This window comes from Trachypithecus francoisi, unplaced genomic scaffold (assembly GCF_009764315.1).
Source record: "Trachypithecus francoisi isolate TF-2019V2 unplaced genomic scaffold, Tfra_2.0 Lachesis_group18, whole genome shotgun sequence".
Classification (NCBI taxonomy): domain Eukaryota; kingdom Metazoa; phylum Chordata; class Mammalia; order Primates; family Cercopithecidae; genus Trachypithecus; species Trachypithecus francoisi.
Window position 1 is genome coordinate 23,288,208 of NW_022681463.1, and position 15,758 is coordinate 23,303,965.

At 34.7% G+C, this 15,758-nt stretch overlaps 1 protein-coding gene and 1 non-coding gene across 2 annotated transcripts in view; both read right to left on the reverse strand.

Moving 5' to 3' along the window:
- Window positions 1-15,758, reverse strand: part of GPC5 (glypican 5) — a 1,526,087-nt gene that overhangs the window by 783,681 nt on the left and 726,648 nt on the right. The window lies entirely within an intron of this gene.
- On the reverse strand, window positions 2,629-2,754 carry LOC117063815. Its single transcript, XR_004429099.1, has one exon. It is a non-coding gene; the product is annotated as a U4atac minor spliceosomal RNA (small nuclear RNA).

The window sequence follows — 15,758 nt, forward strand, 5'->3', positions numbered from 1 at the left end:
AATTCACCCACACATTTGCTGCCATTATGCATATTCAATTAATGTTCAGATACACACATCAAATTCAAGGGATATATCTTAAATATTAATAGTTTCCTTGGAATAAAATTTGAAATTTCTATAGTAGTAACTATTTTATGAGATTAGGCAAATTTCTTGTTACGACATAAAAAATGACAACATCCATTAATAGCCAAACTTTGTGTAAAAGAAACACTCTGATTTATTTTTAGCAGTGTTTGGAAAATCTCACAAAGTTAGCTTTGAGTAACCAGATATAAACTTGGAAATAGAATAAACCAATGCAAATGAATGTAAGAATAGTATTTCTTAGCAAGCAATTTAAATAATGTATACAAAGTGTATCAGTATTTCTCATAAATGAAAATCTATCCTGTATCACCTTATCAATAGTTATATAATTGGTAGTTATTAACTAATAACAAAATGACATATGGAATGATGAGAGTCTAACCACCCCCCACCAAAAACAAGCAAGCAAAATGAATAGTGGTTCCTTTCCTAATCATCTTAACCTTTTTCTTTCTTTGATATCATTACTTCATCTTTTAAAAATAAGAAAACTTGGAAAGTCTGGATTTTCTTAACATGAAAACAGAAGCATCATTTAATGGATGTCATTACTTGAAAACACGTTACTTAAACAGCGTGGTAAATTATTGCCATTCGTAGGAAAATAGAATAGTAGGGGTGAAAAAGATCTTACAGTCTACAGTTTTATTTTCTTAAGAAAAATTTTTTCCTTATTAAATATGCAGCATATCTACATATGGAAATAAATGGAAATGAATGAGGCCCACAAACTTCTTTGCTGGCTCATTCTTTGAATTTTGGTAATGGATCCTAAGGGATAGCTACAGAAAAATAAAACTTCAGGGAACAAACATGTCCTCATGGACATAGACAACGTCTTCCATTCCCCAAGACAGCATGACTGTTCTGTGTTCACAGAGTCCATTTACAGTAGAATATACTGCATGCCCATGCTTAAATTATATTTCTATTTAATATTTCTAGATAATATTTAAAGTATAATCCCTTATGGGAATTATTATTAACTTTTAAAATTTAATTTCAATAATTCTGTTCCCATAAAATAGAAACGGCATTATTTTTCCTTACTGCTTGAATTCTTCTTTCCTATCACTGAATAAGATGGCTGCCTATGTAAATACACCAAATTTCTTAGCATTTTCATGTGCTTTGCAAATAAATCTGTCTAAAACAAATTCTCTAACTCAATTTCTGATTTTGTTGTAAACCGCATACTAGTTAATAGCATAGCACACCTGATTTGACTTGGCATTTTCAAAATTGATTTCTTGCACTCTGCAAAACCAATTAGCTCTAATCTTGCAAATGCAATAGGTTTCTCTTGCCATGATTATTATTATGCAACCTGTAGATATATTATGTCATCTCTTGGTTTATATAATTGTGATTTGCCATTCATTTCCAAGAGAAAACCTATCCCTAAAGCAGGTTCTGCTATTTTCTATTGACAATAAAGTGCTGTGTATTATCTTAACAGCAAGCAGTTTACAAAGAAGGGTCTATATAAACCACCATACTCCAAATCCAGAAGTAATTCCTGGGGAGGAACTGATGTGTCTTTAATATTTTGCAGTAAATGTCTTAGAATTTAAACACAATTAGCCTCGAGTTTGTGGTTTGCTTCTATTGCCTATGGATAGCTGCAAAGAACAGGCTAAATATGATGGATTTCCTAAAGGTTTTCAGAATATGCTGAATAATTAAGTAGGGTTGGTGACAATTTAGGCTGTATTAAGGTAATGACATCTCTTTCTGTTTTCTTTAATAATTTCTATTCTCAAATTGTAATTCCTTCTTTAAAATTGACAATAACAATTTGACAAGCATTGTATGTAATTACAGTTCACCTTTTTCTTCAATATGCAATGACTTCTGTTCATTCACAATAAAACTAAATAGATATACTATCCTAGATAGTATGTCTTTTGTTTTCTGTGTCATTATCAAATAAGAAAGAACTCTGAGAATTCTACATCTGGTGTTTCTGTTGATGAGAACCCTAATTAACTTATGCTTAAAGAGATTTTAGAAGAATACCAACATATGTTTCTCTGAGGTTCCTCTTAGATTATCAGGAGGCAAAAACGTGAAATAATGGGAAATCAAATTTTTAAAAATCCTTCATTTTTATACTGTATATGGTTATATGAGGAAAAATAAGTGAAATGATTTTAGGATTAGTTAAACTATTTTTAATTTTTATTTCAAATTTCAAATGCAGAATGAATTATATTCAATACAAAAGGCATCTACTATTACTACAATAACTACATTTTAATCAATAATTCATGTATTTATGTTTACATAAATTCCATCCATTTTCTCATTATACTACTGCAAGCTTCATTGTATAAGACCTTGATGCTTTTAAAGAGCCATAAATAACAAAAATGAAGAATACACATTAGACCTGAAAAAATCATATCAACACTCTATATCAAATGTATTTGTAATATTAATAAAATAATGAAATCCAACTTAAACATGAAAAACTCCTTTTTATAAAATGAGCAACTTATGTGAACTTCAATAATATTTTTTAAAGTTTTTTTTTTTTTAAATAATTGCACCAAGGTAAAGCAAAGCCCTAGTTGATGCAGGCATGTTGTGTAGGCATTAGCAGTACTGCCCTCATTATGCACTCATTGGACAGTAGCACAACCCCAAGGAAAGGATGGTTAACTTATGTGAATTTCACCTAAAAAATACTTATACCTCTATGCAAAAGTGAGTCTCCCAGCTAAGAAAACATATTTTATATTTGCTGCAGCGGTAAACAAATCACAACTAGGATGATGTTTTCTAAATATTATTTATAGTAATGAAATACAGAAACATCTTAAAAGTCAATCTTGGCTAAATAAATAAAGGTACATACTTATAAAGGAAAACTATCCTACAGTCATTATAAATGACATCATGTATTGACATAGAATGATCTCAATCATATACTATTGAGTGAATTTAAAAGATTATACACAAAAGCATATCTAGTATATTCTATTTTATATAAAATAATTCTAGGGTATAGGTATATATAGGAAGAGATGGCTATATGTATGTCTTCAACATAAATAGTGATTGCCTTTGGGGAGCAGGATTGATACTGATATATATTCATTGATATTCAACAATGAATATCTATTTCTTGGCTACGTGCTAACAGTACTGATGATCTTTCTGCAGTGACTCTGAATCTTTTAGTTTATTTGTGCAAATTTATAAGGTGCATGAGAAAATTTGTTGCTTCTATATAATAGGTAGTTACCCTCCAGATGTGCGCCGCATTGTTGAGACTATTTGTGGTCTTCTCATCTAAGACATTTTAAGATGATATAGATATGAACATATTCTGAGCAGCTACAGCCAATTAATAAGTAACTCCTCTGTGATTACTTCCTAAATCTGCACAGGAAAAAGCAGGATACAGTACAGTTCAGTAACAACCACATATCCTAATGGTCAAGTCTTCTTAGATAAAATGTACAGTTTTATGAGAAGAGAGCAAGGCAATTCAAGTTTTTTACGAGCAAAAATTAAGAGAGGTAAGATAATTAGAAAAACATGATACAGTGCAAAACGATTGCAAAGGCTCAGAGTCAATGGTTGTCTAATTGGGATGAAAGAAGATGTTAACATTTGCTCCAATCTTTGTGTAAGGAAATAAATCTAAAGACCCAATTCTTGCTGAGTGCGGTGGCTCACGCCAGTAATCCCAGCACTTTGGGAGGCCGAGGAGGGTGGATCACCTGAGGTCAGGAGTTCAAGACCAGCCTGGGCAATCTGGCAAAACCCCACCTCTACTAAAAATTCAAAAATTAGCCGGGTGTGGTGGTGGGCATCTGTAATCCCAGCTACTCGGGAGGCTGAGGCAGGGAGAATTGCTTGAACCCAGGAGATGGTGGTTGCAATGAGCTAAGATTGCACCACTGCATCCAGCCTGGGTGACAGAGCAAGACTCCATCTCAAAAACAAACAAATAAATAAATAAATAAATACCCAATTCTAATGTAAACTACAGACTTTGATAACAGTAAGTCAACATACATTTAAAATGTAAATATTGGCTAAAAAATAGTACCACTGTGGTGTGGGATGTTGATAGTGGGCAAGGTTGTGCATGTGCAGGGATGGACTGTATGGAAACTCTCTGTATGTTCCACACAATTTTGCTCTCAAACTAAAAATGCTACTAAAATAAAGTTTATTAATTTTAAAAAGTTCTGGCTACGCTCAGTGGCTTACACTTCTAATTCCACCACTATGGAAGACCAAGGCAAGTGGATTGCTTGAGACTAGAAATTCAAGACCAGCATGAGCAACACAACGAGACTCTCTAAAAAAAAATAAAAATTAAAACTAAATTTAAAAAAAATCTAAAGACCCTCTGTTAATTTAGTTGTTGGAACCACAATAGTGGTTGTCTTCTAATCATCCCAGAGGACTCAACTGAAATTCAATCTTCTTCATGTGTCTCTGGAATTCATAGTCAGAAGACTGGGATGGAGTCAATGAGATCCCATTCAATTATGTCTGCCATTTTCACCTCTCAAAAGGACCTATGAGACTATAGGCCTCCGTCCAGAACTAACCTGCTATTTCAGAGGTGTAGGAAAGGAATGAGACAGCTATACAATGCTTTTTTTTTCTCTCTTTTTTTCTGTACCCCAATAAAACGGTCTACTTTAGAGGTTAGATATAAAGAGTACAAAATTTGTTTTAAAAATACAAAAGTTGTTATTGGGAACTCTAAGTCTTCAACCGTATTTCATATCTTGTAAGGGTACTATTAGCCTCCAAATAAAAAATAAAATTCAAACCATCATCCTGGATCCATGTTAAACAAACCAACTTAGAGCTTTCCACAGGCTATGATGAGATACATGTCTAGATACAGAAATAGCCCTGTTCCATAGGGAGATGCTGTATCATATTGACATTTCAAAATAGATTAAAAAAATTGAAACCTACTTCTGGATGCATCACGAAACAGCAAGAGGCTTGGAGCACATTACTAAATTAAATGTACTAAAGAGAGAAAGAGTATTTGCTTATCCACTGCTGAGTAACAAGTTACCCCTAAACTTAGTGATTTTAAACAACAATCATTTTAGTTTTTCTTGATTCTGCAGGTTAGGAATTCGGGCAAGGCTTAGTTGGATTTGGTATTCTGGTCTGTTTTAGGCTGGAAGCTTTAAGAATTCTTTTTTTTTCCTCCACATTTCTTCACTTTATATGGCCTCTCTCAGTTTGGCTACTTTGAGCTTCCTCTCTTCCTGGAGATGTCAAAAGAATTGGACTTCTTACATGGTAGATGGCCTCCATGAGGGAGAAAGAGGAAGTAACAAATCTATTGCCATCCAGACATAGAATCAATTGGCATCATTTCTATTCCACTCCATTTTAGTTGAAAAAGCCAGTCATAAACCAGTCGAGATTCCAGGGAAGGGGCAAGGGACCCCATCTCTCAATGAGAGGCATGGGAAAAAACTAATGGTCAATTTTTAATCAATTACAGGAGGGAGTAAGAGGTCTTTACAGGGTGTTTGGCAAATACATCTGTTTCTATTAGGCAACTGAGGTTAATCAAACTAGAGACTGTTTTATGATATTTGAATTGATGTTTTCCTCCTTATCTGGGTTGGAGAGAGGATATCAACTTGATAACAGTGTCATTATTTTAGAAAAATAATGTAGCATATTATATTGCTTTCCTTTATGTCTTGACAACTATACAAACCTATAAAAATGAAACAAATAAATAAGCAAAAACACAAACAACCCAATATGTACACACTCGATTATTCCAATTTAATTAGTATGGCACAGGATCACTACCTTTTATTTCCCATTTAAAAAATATGTTAGTGTGATGTAGTCACAGAAAAAAAAAGACATTCAAGAAAATATTAATTCTCATTACCCTTGGTACAGAATATTTTCTTCTAAATGTACAGGTAAAAATATTTATACTACAAATGATATAAATGGAAAAAAAAAACAAACCACGATTGTGGTAAACAGAGTCATCACCCAAAGATTTTCACATTCGAATCTCCAAAACATGTGAGTATGCTACCTCACATGGCAAAAGGGCCTTTGTGGTTGTGATTAAACTGAGGATTTTGAGATGAGGAGATTAACCTGGATTATCAGGGTGAGCTCAGTATAATCCCAGAGGTCTTTATAAATGAAAGAAAAATGCAAAAGTATAAAGGAGAAGGAGTTGACATGATGGAAACAGAGTTCAGAATGATGAGGGCAGGAGCCAAGGAAAGCAGGCAGTGACCAGCAGCTGAAAAAGGCAGGGAAGAGATTCTGGAGCCTATAGAAGGAACACAACGTTTCATTTTACCCCTTTAAGATCCATTTCAGACTTCTGACCCACAGAACTATAAGATAACATATTAAGCCAGTGAATTTGTAGTAGTTGGGTATGGGAGCAATAGGAAACAAAGTACTAAACATTTAAAATAAGTTTATAATTATTTTTAATGATAGCTAACATAAATTAATAAATCATTTAGAAAAAATTTAAACTAATGATACAGTAAAAACAGTGAACTACAATAAGGCTATTAAAGTATTGCATCTGGGATTCAGAAATACTCTGATTTTTAAGTAATAATATTGATTGAAGGCATGCAAATGATGCTTTGAAAATGATGCCTCACAGATACATAATTCCTTTCTGAAACATATTATGTAATCTACTTTAAGATTTTGGAAATAGCCGGGCGCGGTGGCTCAAGCCTGTAATCCCAGCACTTTGGGAGGCCGAGACGGGCGGATCACGAGGTCAGGAGATCGAGACCATCCTGGCTAACACGGTGAAACCCCGTCTCTACTAAAAAATACAAAAAACTAGCCGGGCGAGGTGGCGGGCGCCTGTAGTCCCAGCTACTTGGGAGGCTGAGGCAGGAGAATGGCATGAACCCGGGAGGCGGAGCTTGCAGTGAGCTGAGATCAGGCCACTGCACTCCAGCCTGGGCGACAGAGTGAGACTCCGTCTCAAAAAAAAAAAAAAAAAAGATTTTGGAAATATACACGAACACCCAATGATACATTAAATATACTTACTTTTTTTAAATTTATGCAAAAGACATGCAAGGTGTTTATTTTATAAATTCAGGGTTCTTTCCCTATTAGAAGGAAAGAAGCATTTCAACTCAAAATTGTTTGGTATGATTGGAAAATGGGCAGTAAATGTTGTTGCTTTACATATTAGAAAAGTTAAAATATTTAAACTTTTGAGATCTCAAGGACTTCTATTTGGCTTTATAGAAAATCCTCAGAAGAAGAATATTGTGTTACCAAACAAAGCAAAACATGGTTCACACAATTCTACATAAATTAACCTAGAGATAAAGTTTACATCTTGAATTTTATTAGCAATTTTGAATTTATAATTCATAAACCTTAAAAATTTAAGGGTCTAAATCCTTTAATAATCAATTACCACATGCAATTAGCCCATAATCACTGAAATATACAATTGGGACTAGAGCTCATTTCAAATCTCAAAATACAAAGTCACTTAATTCAGAACTCCATCTGTGCCTCAGTCTCTAGAGTCTGACAAACAGCCTCCAAATTGTCTTCAGAGTTTTCATCAAAACAAGACACCAGTTTGGAATCTATTTTAACATTACTTGCAACATATAGGGACTCACACTGCATCTGGTTTGACTTTTCTCTAATGAAAGTTGCTAGTTGTTCTGTGTCAGGAAGGATGTAAGTATTCCCTAGAAATAGTGCTGTTATTTAGAATACAACAATAGAGAAATCAAATCCCCAGATCTTATATTTCCTATTCATAAAATTGTAATTGGCCTTTTTATATCTATGTTACCCTTGAGACAGAGAATTAACTTTATGTACATATATGGGATACCCAGAAAACTCAGAATAGTTCACATTTTTATTCTCCAAAAAGAATTAGAAATATAGTCAAAGCATATTTTCCTTTAATCCTGGGGATTTTGTATAGTTTAATGTTATCTCTTGAGGTGATGTTAAATATCAGTATTGTAAATAACTGGCAAGGAAAGAACTGCAGCATGATCTTTGCAATAGTATTGCAAATAAAGAAAAACAGCCTCACAAAAATTATATTTCCGTTGTCGGACAATGTCAACTCCTTGTAGATAGCAAATATTTATATTCTACTTTGTCAAATGTGCAGGTCTTGTTGTGTAATTCATCAGGTTCAAAGTCTGGTTTCACTAGTCTCTATAATGTGGGTTATAACTTGGGCTCACTGACATCCTGTAAGCTTCATTTTATTCATATAAATTGCAATTTAAAATGCCTGCATCAGAAATTTGGGAGGCATGAGTTCTAAGTAAATTAATATACATAAAATACTCATCATAATTTCTGATTCACAGTAAATGATCATAAATGATTGCTGATATTAAGGATAACCAGAAAGAATGCACACTGTTTCAAGTCATGAAGAAGAGTTTCAGAGGCAAAAGCCGCCTTGTCTTTTGTCAGACTATGAAAAACAAGAATATAACTTATTTTTAGAAGAATCAAATGTATGTCTTTGTCCTGTATCTCTGTTTATTGTATGTGTGTGTGTGTGTGTGCTTAATAAACAAAGTCAGAATTCATTCAGCATTTGAATCAGAGTCTACACACACACTTCCAAAGTAATTTATTATATTTAAGATGGCTATTATATTGTCTCCTCCATTTCTCCCTCTATAAGTGAAATCTATTTTATTTATTCATTTATTTATTTTGAGACAGAGTTTCACTCTTCTTGCCCAGGCTGGAGTGCAATGCCACGATCTCAGCTCACTGCCATCTCCGCCTCCTGGGTTCAAGTGATTCTCCTGCCTCAACCTCCTGAGGAGCTGGGATTACAGGCACATCCCCCTACGACCGGTTAATTTTTTTGTGTTTTAGTAGAGACAGGGTTTCACCAGGTTGGTCAGGCTGGTCTCGAATTCCTGACCTCAGGTGATCCACTCGCCTCGGCCTCCCAAAGTGCTGGGATTACAGGCATGAGCCATTGTGCCCGGCCATAAAATCTATTCTTTAATTCCATAAGGCAATGAATAAATGTCAAAGTAATATACAACTTCTTTATTGCTATACATTAATGTATAGCAATGTATTTTGTACATATTTTCAGATATGTGTATATAAAATTTTCACAAATAATAATAAAACAATATAAGTAACATTTCAGAAAACAAATAATAAGAAGAGAAAGAAAGATGACCCAAACCAAAATCTAAAAAGAAGAAAGAGAATAAAGGAAATAAAAAATCTTGTAGACAAAGGTAAATTCTCTGGGTTGAAATTCCAGTGTTTTATGCAAGGAAGAAGAGTCCTTCTTGCCTTGGCTCAGCACCTTCATGGGCCCGAACATTTGCGCTCAGGCCATCTGTTGACTGGAAACAGCAGATGAAAGGTGAAGAGCAGAGACACTGGCCACAGAGAGAGGTGACCTTTGACGTTAGTGGTAGATAACTGATATGTATGAATCTTCTGTGACTGATGTGCTGAACCTGCCTGACCCCTAACATAAACAAAATACAACTTAGTGTCCTCTTCCACCACTCCCGAATTGGAACTTTATTCAGCAGGCCTCATTTTCACATGTTCTTGAATGGACTGGGAAACAACCATGGCTGCTCTATTCAGTTTTAGGTAATTGAGTCCTACAGTCATTTTAAGTACAAGTTTAAATTTAAGTATGGTTCAAATTTAAATTCAGAAACCAGTAGTCCAGTCCAAGATCATCATAATAAAAACAAACAAACCTGATTTACAGTAAAGCTCTGTTTCCTCTCCTGGACCTGCTTTAAGCTGGAAACCTAGAAGGGGACTTTTAGGGGAGAAGGTGGTATCTTTCGCCTTTTGGGACCCTTGAGGACTCCTACAGGGTCCTTTCTTCCTGCAGTTCCCTTGACTCAGGTAGAGCCAACTGTGTCCCTTTGGGGTGTCATTTGCAACTTCCTCATCTCTAAGAATCTTTGCTGTATAACTCCACTCTTTCTACGGATGGCTCTTTGTCCTACAGGCAACCTTAGTGGACATAACCCAAAGCAGTTTTGTTTGGTTTTCTCTCCCATGCATTCCATGACAGGTCTATGGGAGATACTCACATATCTCTAACACTAATAGATTTCAGGAGTGCAGGCCAATTTTAATGGGATGTCACTTATGCATAAGTCCAAGCATGGATCAGACCTAATACACATTCTGTTTTAGTGTTCCCAAGAATGAGTGTGGCACAAGCCTTCTGCGTCTCCCACCCTCAGGGAATATATTTCAAAATAGATCATTTGCATTTTATTTGCTATCACTTGGTTTGGAAACATAAGAGCTTTCCCTTACTCCTACCTCAAAAAAAAACTAGGGACCGATGCATCAGCTCTCTAAAAAAAAAAAGTCCTGTCATCAATGTTCTCTTTCCACATCTGACCCCTTCATATGTCTGGTCTAGAGGGTGGTCCAGAAGTTGTGGAACAGATTCTTCTTCTCTCACTCTTGTTGTTAATTTGTATATGAGAGGGACTCTGGCTTTTGTCTTACCTTCACTTCGTTATCCTGATGCCAGGCAAAGCTGAAGTAGATTTCCACTCTAATGATGTGTTTCACACTATCAGCCTAAATAGTTGAAGCCACTAATGTCAAAATGTATATCTATTTAAATCTCAATATCTCTCTGATACTGACGAGTCAAAATGAAACACAGCTGGTCAGCTCAAGGTGTGGGTTCCAGACCAGCAGCCTACGCATCACATGGGAACTGGTTAGAAATGCAGTCTCGTCCAGGTGCAGTGGCTCAGGCCTGTAATCCCAGCCCTTTGGGAGGCCGAGGCAGATGGATCACAAGGTCAAGAGATTGAGACCATTCTGGCCAAGATGGTGAAACCTTGTCTCTACTAAAAATACAAAAATTGGCTGGGCGTGGTGGTGCATGCCTGTAGTCCCAGCTACTCAGGAGGCTGAGGCAGGAGAATCACTTGAACCCGGGAGGTGGAGGTTGAAGTGAGCCGAGATGGTGCCACTGCACTCCAGCCTGGTGACAGAGTGAGACTCCGTCTCAAAAAAAAAAAAAAAAGAAAAGAAAAAGAAAAAAGAAATGCAGTCTCTCCTCTCCTCCTCAGACAAACACTGAATCCCAATATGAATTTTAGCTGGTTCCCTGAAAAAGTCATACGTGTAATAAAGTTTGGGAGGCACTGCAATAGGCAATTATTAATAATGATGCTTTTAAAGTCATCTCTCAAAATGTACTCCTTATAAAATTAATATCTTCCAAAATGTGTTCTACAAAAATGAGGGTTATAATCAAATATGTTTTTAAAATATTAAGTTAAATAAAGTGTAGCAAATTTCCTTTCTGCCATACTTCGGAGAGTCCAATTAAGCATTGCTCTACTCCAAGAGAAAAATGGCATGTGCAATATGTCTTCAAGCCATTTCACCTTGAAGCTATGTTTTCTTAGGATGATCTATTAATATCTTTTGGAACACTGGGGTTTGTAAAAAGCAGATTGAAAAATGATGCCCCAATTTGTGAAGAAATGATCAAATTCTATTACACAGACTCAACTTTACACATCAGGAAAAACGCCTATTTGAGGTTTCAAATTACACATTGTAAAAACTGTTTATGTGAAATGTCTTATTTTCTAAAGATTGTATGGTAAAACAGCTTATCTTTGCTCCTGTCTTTCCACTGCTGTCTCCAGACACATTACTACTCTCATTCTGCCTACTGGACTCAGGGACTTGGCACTGATCTCAAACAAATCTCAACATCTTTTTGCATGTTTAGACTCAAGATTTCTCCCTCCTTTTGCCTCTTACCAAATTGAGTGTCGGTATTACATTCCTCCAAAAGTAGATAATCACCATATAACCACTCTGTGAAAGCCACCCTCTGATAGGTAAGGTCTGAAATTGCCTGGATATGCTATTCCTTATTGCTTTTTTTAAAATAGAGAAGAGCTAGGCTTTAAAATGTCTTATCCCAAGACAAAACAAAACAAAATTACGTATGTTGTTACAATTCAAATATGTTTTGCCTAAAACAATTTCTAATGTCATGAGGATGAACTCTACTTAATCATTGGAACAAAGTACCATGTGCTAAGAAATCACAAAGATTGTAAATATGAACATATGAATACACTCTCCTCATTTGCTCTTAGAATCAGGTCTTCATCGGGTACCCAGTGTTTCTTTCTTAGTTATTTCACTATTTAAATATCTTTTATCTTTTTTCTATCATTTTCCATGATCCAGGAGGACAAGTTTTCTGCTTATGAAGAGTTTCACAGCCAGCTTTTTCTCCTTTCCACTTAGAGCTTATCATAGACAATTTGTATCAAAAATGCAAGCTACTTTTGAATCTGCTTTTAAAATTTTCCAGACATACTATTTTGTAGCTAAAAAAAATCACAATTTTAGATTTCTTCATTTCCTCTTCGCTTTCATCATAAAAAATAGAGTCTGGCTGCCATTTTATGCACTTTTTGGTCATAATACAATTAAGTTAGTTAACATTGCAATCTAATTTCATCTAGCATCCCAAATTATAATTTCTGCTATATTCAATAGGTGCAGAGACAATTAAATGGTTAAAACATTATAAAATATTAATTTGCATTATACTAATAGTCTAACACATTTTAGAGTATCTTTCCCACTCTACCTATTGTAAAGGAACAATTAATCATCAATATGAATAATTCCCCAAGAAAAAAACTAAGCAGAATTGATAATACGCAAAGAAGCTCAATGGTACATAAACATCTATAATTTCTGCTTTCCTAGTGTCTTTTAATCTGAAGCTCAGATTTTTATCAATGCCTGTTTTACTGTCTCCCTATATTTATCGATTCAATAAATGTTGATCTAATCCATATTAAATATTAGGCTCTGTTCCTGACTTTGAGGATTCAAGGAAAGTTAAAAATATATATAAGGTCAGATAGTGATATGTACTAAGAGCAAAAATAAAGCCATTTAAATAGAAAATGACTTAGGTATATATTTTTGATCAGATTATCCCAATTATACTCTGTCAAGTTAGGTGAAAATCAGTGTTCATTTTAGTTGCTCTTGAAGTCATTGATTATTAATAAGGTATCCCTCCATGACTTTTCTGTGGCCCATGTATTTTAGACTATACCAAAATTTCTGTCCAAATTTACTTAAAATCCATATGGCCTTTTTCATTTGACATGCTAAGATAAAAACAGATAGAAAATTTATCTTACTCATATAAAATAAATCTATTCCAGCCAGGCGCAGTGGCTCACGCCTGTAATCCCAGCACTTTGGGAGGCCAAGGCAGGCGGATCACGAGGTCAGGAGATCCAGACCATCCTGGCTAACACGGTGAAATCCCTCTCTACTAAAAGTACAAAAAAAAAAAGAAAAAAAAAAATTAGCCGGGCGCATTGGTGGGCGCCTGTAGTCCTAGCTACTCTGGAGGCTGAGGGGGGAGAATGGCCTGAATCCGGGAGGTGGAGCTTGCAGTGAGCCGAGATTGCGCCACTGCACTCCAGCCTGGGGGACAGAGCAAGACTCTGTCTCTGAAAATAAATAAATAAATAAATAAATAAATAAATAAATAAATAAATCTATTCCAAATAAGCCACGTTTCAACTGAAGTCATGATTACTCTAACAATGAGTTGTTGTGTCTTCCTGTTAAGGAAAAAATGTTAAGGACCAGAAACATATAGGGAATTTTTGATTATTTTTTGGTCAACATTACAAACAAGCCATTGGTCAATTTCATGAAATTGAGAAAAAGCCCTTGTGACAGCTTGGTGTCATATATGAAAGACGATCTGATAAAACACATTTAAAAATTTCTAAACATTTGTTCAGGCAATCTATTAACAATGTGAAATTAAATGTTTAAAGAGTCAACACTGGAAAGTTCATGGATGATTGGTATAAGAATTAGAGAAGTCAGTGTATTGAATGGAAACTCTGCCATGTAAAAATGAACACTACGAGTTTTTAAAACTTATACAAAATATATTAGCAATGGATGTGCTGGCTTTCTGCAGAGATGTCCCTGGAGACAATCCTAGCATGCAAGAAGCCTCTTCATCCTCCTGGCTGACTTCCTATGTTCTCACAATAAAACTCTGCCCTCCAACCTGTTTTTGTTTTAATTCATCTGCAGTGTTTGGTGGGATGTATCGAAAGATTGTTATAAACACCCAAGAATTGTAATACATCATAGCCAAATCTCAATTTTGAATATGAAGTTAATATAATAAAATATATGTAATATAAAATAAATTTATATAATTACATATACATAATCTATACTACAATGTCATATGGATAACGTATTATACATGATTATATGTAATATGAAAATGATATTACATATAATTCAGTAATTACCATAATTACCACAAATCTGTCAGATGAGTTTTATTAGTTAAACAATAAATATGAGAAGAAGAAAGCTGAACCTTGATTATTTGACTTCATGTCTTTATTTTTGTAGTATAATGTTATCTATTGTCTAAGGTTTTCACTATATACAACTGTGTTTCTAGACTATAAGTTGAACTATTATATTCCAAATAATTAATATAATACCTCTTTTTTTTTTCCTTTTTTGAGATAGAGTCTTGCTCTGTCGCCTAGGCTGCAGTGCAGTGGCGTGCTCTTGGCTCACTCCAACCTCCACCTTCCAGGTTCAAGTGATTCTCCTGCCTCAGCCTCCTGAGTAGCTGGGATTACAGGTGTGTGCCACCATGCCTGGCTAATTGTTTTTTTGTTTGTTTGTTTGTTTTTTTAGTAGAGATGGAGTTTCACCATGTTAGCCAGGATGATCTCAATCACCTGACCTCATGATCCTCCTGCCTTGGCCTCCCAAAGTTCTGGAATTACAGGAAATACCTAATTTCTTAATGTTTGCTGAAAAAATATTAACCAGAAATGAAACATACTAGTTTAAATATGAGTTAGAGGATTTAAAATAAAACTACTGCAAAATAATACCTATATATGCAACACATGCCCTTCATTGACTCGCTGGCTTTATAAAGGTTAGAAGTAACTGTGATAATAATAATGATGATAAAAGTAATCATATTATGTGTCAGAATATATGGAAGATACAAGGCTTACTGGATGATCATAGAAATAATAAAAAAATACATATGTATTACATATATATGGCATAAAAAGAAAGTCAATAGGAATGAGAAAAATATTGATGGAGGAAGACATTTGTCATTAATATTCTGAGCACATTTTTCATTACTGGAACAGAACTCCTTGGTGTTGGTATATGTTTTCATGCTATCCAACTGAGAATTCATATCTAAGATTATTTAATTAATGCTGTTTCTGCAATCTATTTTGTTATGAAAAAAGAAAATGATCAGGGATGATGTAAACTAATCTTGCTGTAACTGTAGTCATTAGCATGGGTTTCTTTTCTTTCCCTTCATTCTGGATTCATATCAAACCATGGTCCCTAAATAGACAAAAGTAAAGGTAAGAGGAAAGAGGAAATATTGCACACATCTATGGTATCACTGTGTGTTCTTATTTGAAAACTGAATTCTCTGCGCTAGGGAGGAAAAATAAAATAAATTCTGTGAAATCACTTAAATCTACTGCATTTAATGAGACAAGAATAGACCTCAAAAGTGCTTTTGAATATTACTT